This window comes from Oryzias latipes, chromosome 13 (genome assembly GCF_053564925.1).
Source record: "Oryzias latipes strain Hd-rR chromosome 13, Olatipes_Hd-rR_3.1".
NCBI lineage: Eukaryota > Metazoa > Chordata > Actinopteri > Beloniformes > Adrianichthyidae > Oryzias > Oryzias latipes.
This window is the reverse complement of record NC_136249.1, coordinates 5,816,521-5,826,861: the sequence shown is the minus strand read 5'-3', so window position 1 is coordinate 5,826,861 and position 10,341 is coordinate 5,816,521. Positions and strand designations below refer to the sequence as shown.

General features: G+C 42.4%; 1 long non-coding RNA gene across 1 annotated transcript; it reads left to right on the top strand.

The window, feature by feature from the left end:
- Positions 1-3,899: 3,899 nt before the first annotated feature.
- On the top strand, positions 3,900-4,325 carry LOC105355517 (uncharacterized). The gene is made up of 2 exons (XR_909907.3): positions 3,900-4,055; positions 4,138-4,325. It is a non-coding gene; the product is annotated as an uncharacterized LOC105355517 (long non-coding RNA).
- Positions 4,326-10,341: the final 6,016 nt, after the last annotated feature.

The following is a 10,341-nucleotide window of genomic DNA, read 5'->3' as shown; positions in this document are numbered from 1 at the left end:
GACTATAAAAACATTTATAAACCAATAAAAGAACTTTAAAAGTATGTATAGTAAGTATATAATAAATAAAAATAAGTAGCGTATAGTAAAATGAGGGTCAGATGGTATAAATTATAAACACAACAATGAGCACAATAGGAGGGACATTATGTGAATTTGCTCTCTCCCTCTCCTTTTCAAGAAATTAATTCTACTTTTTGTGACCATTTTTAATTGTTTCAGTGTGTCATGTACTGCGTGTACATGGCTCAGGTCCTCTACCAGAGGCCTGGGAGCTTGAGGGTCCTGCAGTATCTTAGCTGTTCCTAGCACTGCGCTTTTCTGGATTTAGAGGTCTGAAGTCTTTCCGGGTATCTGTTGTAGCCACTCCTCCAGTTTGGAGGTTACTGCTCCGAGTGCTCCAACTACCATAGGCACCACTGTCACCTTCACCTTTCATGCTTTCTCAAGTTCTTCCCTGAGTCTCTGGTATTTTTATAGTTTCATGGCCTGGCCTTTATGTTCCTTTTTCTTGATGTTACCACAGCTTTGCTTGTGGGCTGTTCCATGTTGCCATTTGCCAGGGATATTCCAAGGTACTTGTAACTTTCCTTAGTGTCAGTACTCTACATCCTGGTGGTGTGGATCAGAGATTTAATACGTGTCTTTTCATTGGCTGTGAAATGGCGCAAACTGGATTTGTGATAGTAAATTTGCATAATGGAAACACGTGTATTTAGAAATGAACTGTTATTTATCGAAAAAACGTTTTTGCATTTGGAGGAGGTGGTGTTGAAATGGACACATTTTGCAAAACTGCAATGGCAAAAACACTTTTTTAGAATTAAAGGGGTCAATTGACCAGCAACTCTGCACAGGTTTGCACCCATTTTCTTAATCCGCTGGGGCCATTGGGTTGCCGGAGACCGTCCCGGCTACTTTTGGGCAGAGGAGGGATACAGGTCTGGACAGGTCGCCAGCCTGTCTGGAGGGATTGTGCTGGCTATGCCGGGCGGACCCTGGGTGGCTTAATGGCATGACTGGAGTGAATGTGCTCGCTGCCCTCGCGGCGGAGATCGTTTGCTGACTATGCCGGGCAGCAGAGCTCGTTTCCTTGCTGTGCCGGCACCCTGACTGGCTAGCTGGCAGACAGAGAGCTGCTGAGGCATGGGTTGGCAGCCATCTCGGGTCTCCTAAATTTTATGAAATTTTTCCAATTTTCCTCAAAACAATAATAAAAAGATCCTTTGAGTTTTTTTATTTTTTTTTCCCCTCTCAAACTTATGTGGGTCACAGAGACACAGAAGTAACAGGGGAAAGCCGCTGCTGCAGCTGGAGTGAAGCTCACTAAACCAGGAGGGACTCTGAATGATCTCATGAACCAACACATGGAGGCGTGATTACCAATCTTTTCGTATAGCTTTTTAAAAATAAACCTGATTACTAAATATACTTTTCAGAGATCATTTTCACGTCTTCAGGGACCCTAAAGAGGGCGACCAGCTCTCTCCCCATGTTTCGGGCCCAAAACATGACTCTGCCACCTCCTTGCTGACGTTCCAGCCTTGTTGGGACATGGTTGCCAACCATCCACTACTCCTTCCATTTGGACCATCCAGTGAACAAGTCTTCATGTATGAACAAGTCTTCATGTATGAACATACTAGCTGTTTCTGCCTGTGAGCATGGAATAGGGGGAGGGGGTTGAATAGAAGGTTTACATATACCGTATTTCCACGACTACAAGGCGCACTTAAAGGTCTAAATGTTTTTCCAAACACAAGGGGGCGCCCTATGAGACGCTGCGATAAAGGCAGCGTGAGGAAGGGGGATAACAGTGTGGGCCAATTGCCACATCACTCTTAATGCAGTGATAAGACTGACACTGTTATTTAACTGGCTGCTATAGTAAGCTGCCAGTACTCCACATATACAGTGATCCCTTGCTATAACGCGGTTTACTTTTCACGGTTTTGCTACTTCACGGATTTGCATCGTGCATCGTGTTCTGGCTAAAAAGTCCCTCAGCTTCTTCTCTACCTGTGCGTCAATAATGCTGCAGTTTAAAATTTACACGTACGTAAAACAGCTTGCCAAATTAACATTACGTACGTGCAAATTCTCTTGCAATTTCGAGTTTCTCTAAAACCCATAGAAAATAGAGCAACAAAAACTGCCAATCACTATGTTCTTCTCCCAGCAAACACAGCTGCACCGTGGGCTTCAAAAGAAGGAAACACTGCAGAGCGGAGTCAGGATGCAGCAGCTCAGTCTGAAGAGCAGTGAAATACATCTGAGTCACTATTTGTCCGACTGTGCTTTATATTTTTTTCAAAATCATTTTAAACTTTCTCCCGTTTAATCCAATTACTCGGGTCGCGGGGGGCGGGGCTAATCTCCGCAATTTGAAGCCTTTTGTTCACATAGATGAATAGAATTATTATTTGACAGTACAGTACATAAGTTATTTGTTGAAAAAAACGTTTCTAAAGTACTTGTATTGGTGAAACAAATGGTCTGTTCTTTCTTTTCAATGTAAAATAGAGGATTTAATTGTATATTAATTGTAAGAAGAAAATAAAGTTTTCTACTTCACGGATTTTGCCTATCACGGGTTCTTTTTGGAACGTAACCCCCGTGAAAAACAAGGGTTTACTGTATCCCAAATCTTAAAAGTTTAATAAGACACGGGCGAGCAGAATCACAGTATATCCAAAGGGTAGAGAAAGACAACCTATTGCTTTGACCATACTCCTTAACTCATGTTTGTGGGAATCAACACTTCCCATGAGTCTTAGCCATAGGCGGGGCCAAGGCCCAGGTCCCCGAATCATTGTTTACAAAATGGCTGAAGCTCTGTTCACGTCTAAACTGCAGCTATCAGCTACGTGGATTGATGGATTTTATGACGGAAAAAGTAAAAATCAAAACTAACTCAGATTTGCTCCTGCTGCATGTTTAAACACACACTGAGTGTTTGTGTGTGTGCTTAAGCTGTCTCTTAAGCGCGTGTGTAGGAAGGAAGAAAGCAGATGCACCTGGGTGAGCAACAAAGAGGGGGGGTCAGGTGCTGAGCGCAAGTGAGTCTGCGATCGCACATTCAGTTTGTGTTACTCAGTTAGGGAGAACAGTGAAAGAAATGGTTTCCTCTAAAAGAACAGAGACTGGTTCTTTTATTATCCCACTCTGAAGGCTCTGAGGGTCTGAACGGGCGTTAACGTGCCCACGCCCTAACACCCGGTGCGCCTTTTTAATGTCAGAGACTGAAAAATCCCCCGTAACTGAGACCGCGTCCTATAACCCAATGCGCCAATGCGGTGGGCGGTCGTGGTGCAGCGGTAAGGCGGTCGACCCATGATCGTAAGATTGCAGGTTCGATTCCCGCCTTGCACGCCCATGTGTCGAAGTGTCCTTGGGCAAGGCACTGAACCCCACTTTGCCTCTGGTAGGAGGTTGGCGCCAGTGTTCGGCAGCGGAGCCGCCGCCAGTGTGTGAATGTGTGTGTGAATGTGTGTGTGCATGGGTGAATGGGACTGTGACTGTAAAGCGCTTTGGGCCTTCGTAAGAAGGTAGAAAGCGCTATATAAGTATACGCCATTTACCATTTACCATGCGCCCTATGGTGTGAAAATACGGTAATTGCAAGCCTTTGTAGGATCCTACACTTTGATGTTGGTGGGACTCCAGAGACACGAGCAGCTTAAAAAATGTGCTTGCTGCTTTGTATTGGTTTTCTAACAGCTGCTCTCCTAATCTGATGTATTTGTCTGGCAGAAACCTTCCCCACTCAGCCTTTATCTGCACAAACTTGTGTGTTCTCTGAACCAGTGCAATGATCACCCTTAAGTTTCAGTAGCCGCTTTTACATGGGCAAAAGTAATCGGAAAGAACGCCTCATCGGAAGAAAAATGAGTCATGTAAACTGTCATGTTGCCTGTCGGACTCCTCCCCCTCCCAGCTCTGCCTGCTTCTCTGCCTGATTGCCACCAGCTGACTCCACTCTCATCATCATCTGCTGCTGCTGCTTAAAAGGAGACTCCTCTCCACAGTTCATCGCCAGTTCGTTACCCCTTATGGTGACTAGCCCTGGTCCAAGTCATGCTCAGAAACTTTATGTTATGCTTCGTTCTCGCTCTAAACCTCTGCTCCTTGTCTCAGGATCTTCAACCACCCAAGAGTGAAGTCAGCGTGGATCATCCTCTCAGCTACACAGAAGCCTACAAGAAACCACAGCCTACGCCAACCGCATTAAGCCCTCCAGCCACGCCATCAGGCTCGTCCACGTCACCACCAGCCACGAACAACTACACATCTGGAGAAACAATAAAACTCTTCTTACCTCTAAACTCACCTGTCCTTGTTCTGGGTTACAGCATCTGGGTTCCACCCCCCACATTATCATGACATAAACATGCCGTTTGGAATTGTCTGCCCCGATCAGACTCGTTCGGATCTAAAAAAATTTTCCGATCAAGATAGGTGGGTTATACCGATTGTTGATCCGATCGTTGTGCATGTAAACGGTTCATTCCGATCGTGTGTCACTACTGCTCTTGTTGACGTCATGCATAGAGGGTGTTTCGCTGAGAGAAAGCTTTGGAGCTCATACGGGACCGACCAGCTTCTCTGCGGAAGCCCCGTGCAAAGCGCCGCTCTGCTCTCGCCCCGCTGCCTCTTCGCCTCTACACCCTGATGAGGGGGATGCGAGGAGCGCTTCATGCCCACTGACGTCCGGACCCTGCACCCGAGCTCTGCATTCGGGCTCGGGTGCCAGTGGACCGAGTGGGCCGTGTCTCTGAGCAGAGCAGCCGGATTTATTAATGTGTGTTTGAGGGGAGGGGAGGGTGCTTTGTTACGTGTGCGTTTTGTTGTTTTGTTTTGTGTGGGAGACTTGGACTGCGATCCGTCCCGCCGCTCTGGGTTAGCGGCTGCCGGAATAGTTCAGGAGAGCCGCGTCCGAGCAGAGCTTGGGCCGCCAGCTCACACACGGGCTTTGAGGCGTGTGCGAACTTTTCAAAGCAGAAATGTCGCTCAGTCCTTAGAAACTGTTCAAACGATCGTGTGGAATTGTGTTTCCAGTTGTGTCCCGACAAAATGAAGGCTGATGTTATTCCCACACATTTACGTGCAGACAAGATGCAGATTGCAGCATTTCATGGTCCTGGATTTTGTGTCCATGATCAAACAAGGCTAATGTTGTTAGCCCATCTTAGCCTGTCCTAAGCCTTCTTCCAGCTCCGTTCTTCCACAAAAAAAGCACTGACCATACGGAATAAAAATAAAACGATGAGCGAACAGGCGCTTCATAATATTCATAACATTAATAAAAAGCACGTTTGGAAGATCGTCTCGTATATCACTGAGCTGCTGCATAAAATGTATGTGGCAGCTGTTTGTTTACAACGGGACTCATTTCATTTTCCGGGATTTTTTAACACTACTGCACATGTCCAAATAATTTATTCCGACTGAAAGTGTGACCATGTGAACGTTTGTTTTAATCGGAAAAATATTTTCTGTGCCCATGTGCACGGTTTAATTTTAACCCGACCATTGATCCGATCAAGATATTATGCCCATGTGACCGCGGCTAGTGACTTATCCAAGGTTTTCATACCTTGTTCAAGGCATGTAAATATTTCAGGCTTTTTCAGTGGCAGAGATCATTGTTCTTTCCCATATTGCTGGAAAATGTTAGTCTGCTTATTAATGTGGAACATCTTTCTTCAGTAGATGTTCCTTTAGCTGAACTCACCTGGCAAACTCATCACAAGGGTCTAAGATTAATGTCAGTGATCCAAAGAGCCCCGAGACACATTATCATCCATGAGTTTAACTAAAAAACAAATACTTTTGTCTTTCATACTTACACCTCAATACAATCTGTATAATAATGTGGAAGGGTCCTTCTGGATCAGGATCGTTTGCCGTCTGTCTGTCTGCTCCTTTTCCCGTTACACTTGAAACATCTTTTCTGAACACCTAAACAGCACATAAAAGCTAAAGAAAAAATCATTTAAGACTTTATTATCAAACATCTGAATTGATGTTTAACTAGATGATGAAAAACTAAAGATGTAGAATCTAAAATTATAATTTTTGCTTAATTTTTTTCTCCAAGCTCTTGATGGCAGTAGTATTATATATATTTTTTCTTTTAATTGTTTCCATATGCTACGCATTCTGCACTGTTGTTAGCCCCCGGTGCATCGGTGCAGTACTCACAGGAGCGTTCAGACAGGAGTCGACTATAAACGAGAACTCATCTGCTGGAGCCAGGGAAAGCACATGGTCAAGTGGTCAACAAATGAAAACAGAAAATTGCTGCCACTTGTTGGACCTGTTCAAGTACACGCAGGCGGTAAAGGTGGTCAGGTCATGATGAATGCCCTGTGTCCCTGTTGTTGTTGTTGATATGATCAAAAAAAGATTCCTCTGGCTCCATCCCCTCCTCCCCCATTCCCCATGATAATAGACAAACAGATGGGAGCCGCTTGCGAGCACAAAAAATTGCCTGTGAGCAAAATTGTTTTAGGAATGAAAAATTTTGTTCATTATTTTTGACAAATCCAATCAGGTTTCTATGTTTGAGAATACTGTTAATATGTTTCATCAAAATGACGGGCATTTTAACTCATTTTTGTGTATAATCTTGTGGATGGTCTTGGTAAACATTCTTACAGGAAAGATAAATAGAATATTAAGTAATTACAAGTAGAATTAGAAAAACGTAGTATCAACATTTATGCAAAGATAAAGTTCAAAGTTGTTTGAAGAACACCATCATGCTTTCAAGAAGCATGTTAACAGCATAAAAGATTCTTCCTCTTTATATAAGTCTAGCAACATTTGTGCATCATTTAACACCCAATTTGATCCAACTGCTGTGAAAAGTACTTATGCACATTTAAACTGGCTGGAATAGCAATTGTAGTGCAAATATAATTGGGTATTTAAGAATGCTCCATATCTATCTGTTTCTTTGCTCACATGAACACATTCTCCTATCACACGCAGCCTTTCTAATCCTTTTTATGGTTTTTTTTTTACACTTCTGCCGTACATTATTTGTGAGAAAAGTATCACAATATAGGTAATATGTATTAAATTATGCAGATTTCAGATAATAGCTCAGGTACTAACTGATTTTTCTGTCAAAACAAACATAATTGTTAATTGTAAATTGTTTTTATGAATTTTATAAAGCAATCATCTCAAACTTTAGCTATGCGTTTCAGTAAAATCTGTTAAAATATAATTTAATTCTACCTATGAATAAAACTTTAAAAAAGCAAGACTGTAAATATCTTTTTTATCCCAGATTTGGGGAACTTTTCAAAGCATTGGCATAAGAGGTTTTCATAGTGTAAGAATGATGTCACATTAGTGTCACAAGTCACACTTCTATTAATTTGTTGTAAATTCTATTATTCAAATATTTTACATTTCAATGTAACCCAAATTGTTTCAAACAGTATGTTATCTTTTGAAATAGTTCAGAAGCCAAAACGATTGCAAAATTGTGCCGATAGCAATCAGCCCAACAAAGGTTACATTAAAAAACAGATTTGTAAAAAATGTTTGGATAGATGACAATAGACAATAAGATTGTTCCAGTTTTGGTGGTTAAAATATGATCTATTTTGTTCAGAAAATTGTAGTTCTTGTGCAAGGTTTCCGGATTGTACCCATTGGTCATCCACCTATTTTCTAAATGTGCTGTATTCCTTTCAGGGTCTTGGGGTTGCTGCAGCCTGTCCCAGCTACTGTTGGGCAAAGGCAGGGCACACACCCTGTACAGGTTGCCAGTCGCAGAGCCCACAATCACTCCCACACACACTCACACATGCACACTCAGGGACATTTAAAGCAGGGATGCCCACAAGTTTTGTTATGCAAGCTACCTATAAGACAACAAGCTCGAAAAGATCTACATATACGTTTCAAAACACAGACTTAAAGTTAAAACATGATTATATGTTTCTGTCATTTTGCCTTCAACAGCTTGTTGAACTGGATCTGTGTTCTGAGCTGTCATCTCAACGCACCACAGCGCACAGTATGCCAGGAACAAAAAACATGTACAGTCAGGACCATAAATATTTGGACAGAGACACATTCTTTCTAATTTTGTTTCTGTACATTACCACAGTGATTTTTAAATAAAAAAACTCAGATGCCATTGAAGTGCAGACTTTCAGCTTTTATTCCAAGGGTTGAACTAAAAGATTGCATAAAAATGTGAATAACTAAAGCATTTTTAAACACAATCCCTTTATTTCATGGGCTCCTAAGTAATTGGACAAATGACTTCCATGCTATTGCATGGGCAGGTGTTGGCAATTCCCCTATGTCATTATGAGTGAAGGAAGCAGATAAAAGGCCTGGAGTTGATTAGAGGACTCGTGCTTGCATTTGGAAGATTTTGCTGTGAACAGACAACATGCGGTCAAAGGAGATCTCCATGCAGGTGAAATGAGCCATCATTAAGCTGAGAAAACAGAAAAAAATCATGGCAGAAATTGCTACAGTATTAGGAGTGGCAAAATCAACAGTGTGGTACATCCTGAGAAAGAAAGAAAGCACTGGTGAACTCGGTGAACTCAGCAACGCAAAAAGACCTGGACGTCCACAGAAGACAACAGTGGTGGATGATGGCAGAATCATTTCCATGGTGAAGAGGAACCCGTTCACAACAGCCAACCAAGTGAACAACACTCTCCAGGAGCTAGATTGGACTTTGCTAAAAAGCATCTAAAAAAAACAGCACAGTTCTGGAAAAACATTCTATGGACAGATGAAACCAAAATCAACCTCTACCAGAATGATGGCAAGAGAAAAGTATGGAGAAGGCCTGGAGAAGCTCATGATCCAAAGCTCACTACATCATCAGTAAAACACGGTGGAGGCAGAGTGATGGTCTGGGCATGCATGGCTGCTAGTGGCACTGGGACACTAGTGTTTATTGATGATGTGACACAGGACAGAAGCAGCCCAATGAATTCTGAGGTGTTCAGAGACAGACTGTCTGCACAGATCCAGGTGAATGCAGCCAAACTGATTGGGCGGCGTTTCATAATACAGATGGACAACGAACCAAAGCATACAGCTAAAGCAACTCAGGAGTTTATTAAAGCAAAGAAGTGGATTATTTTTTCATGGCCAAGTTAGTAACCTGATCTTAACCCAATTGAGCAGCATTTCACTTGTTGAAGACTAAACTTCAGACAGAAAGGCCCACAAACAAACAGCTACTGAAAGCTGCTGCAGTAAAGGCCTGGCAGAGCATTCAGAAGGAGAAAACCCAGCATCTGGTGATGTCCATGAGTTCAAGACTTCAGGCTGTCATTGCCAACAAATGGTTTTCAACCAAATATTAGTAATGACCATTTTGTTTTTTAGTTAATTCATTTGTCCAATTACTTACGAGCCCATGAAATGAAGGGATTGTGTTTAAAAAATGCTTTAGTTTTTCAGATTTTTATGCAATCTTTTTGTTCAACCCATGTAATAAAAGATGAAAGTCTTCACTTCAATGGCATCTGAGTTGTTTTATTTCAAATTCACTATGGTAATGTACAGAAACAAAATTAGAAAGAATGTGTCTCTGTCCAAATAGTTATGGTCCTGACTATATATCCTGTATATATCCTACCCTATCTTGTATATATCCTACCCTATCTTTATTCTATTTTATTTAACCATTTGGCATTTGGAGCAGACAGCAAAGTAAGCATCTCATTATACAGGGAGACGCATTGTGCATACACAATAAACCCCTTTGAATCCTTGAATCCTTTGAGATGTGCGTGGATCTGGATGACACTGCTGACTGGGTCGGCATGGATCCCTCGAGTGGGAACCATGGACCTGGCAGCTGGCGCCGTGTCAGGACGACTTGGTCAGATGGGGCATCTTGGTCCAATGGAGGAGGCACGTGGACAAGTCCTGGCCTCAATTAACACTCCTGTGGCCCTGAGTGGCCCTCTACCAGGGAATCGCCTGCAGAGGCTTTCCGGTGGCAGAATGAATGTACTGGTCAATCTGTGTAGTCTCAGTGTAGTTAAACATGCATGTGCAGTGACATACAGTTTGTATCAGAGGATGTTTGATAGGCCGTTCTGCATGTCAGTCAAGTGACATTTTTCACGGTGAGTATGATAATTCGCTAACGACAATTTTCTTTTTGTAAAAGTCTTGTAAAAATCAAACTTAATTTTTCACTAGTTATATGTTTTTGATGGCATGCGATCTACCCAAAAATCCTTTGCGATCAACCGGTTGATTGGGATTGACATAATGGGCAACTCTGCTTTTCTCCGAAGTTCTCTGAGAAAACTCAGACATGCACGGAGGCAAGAG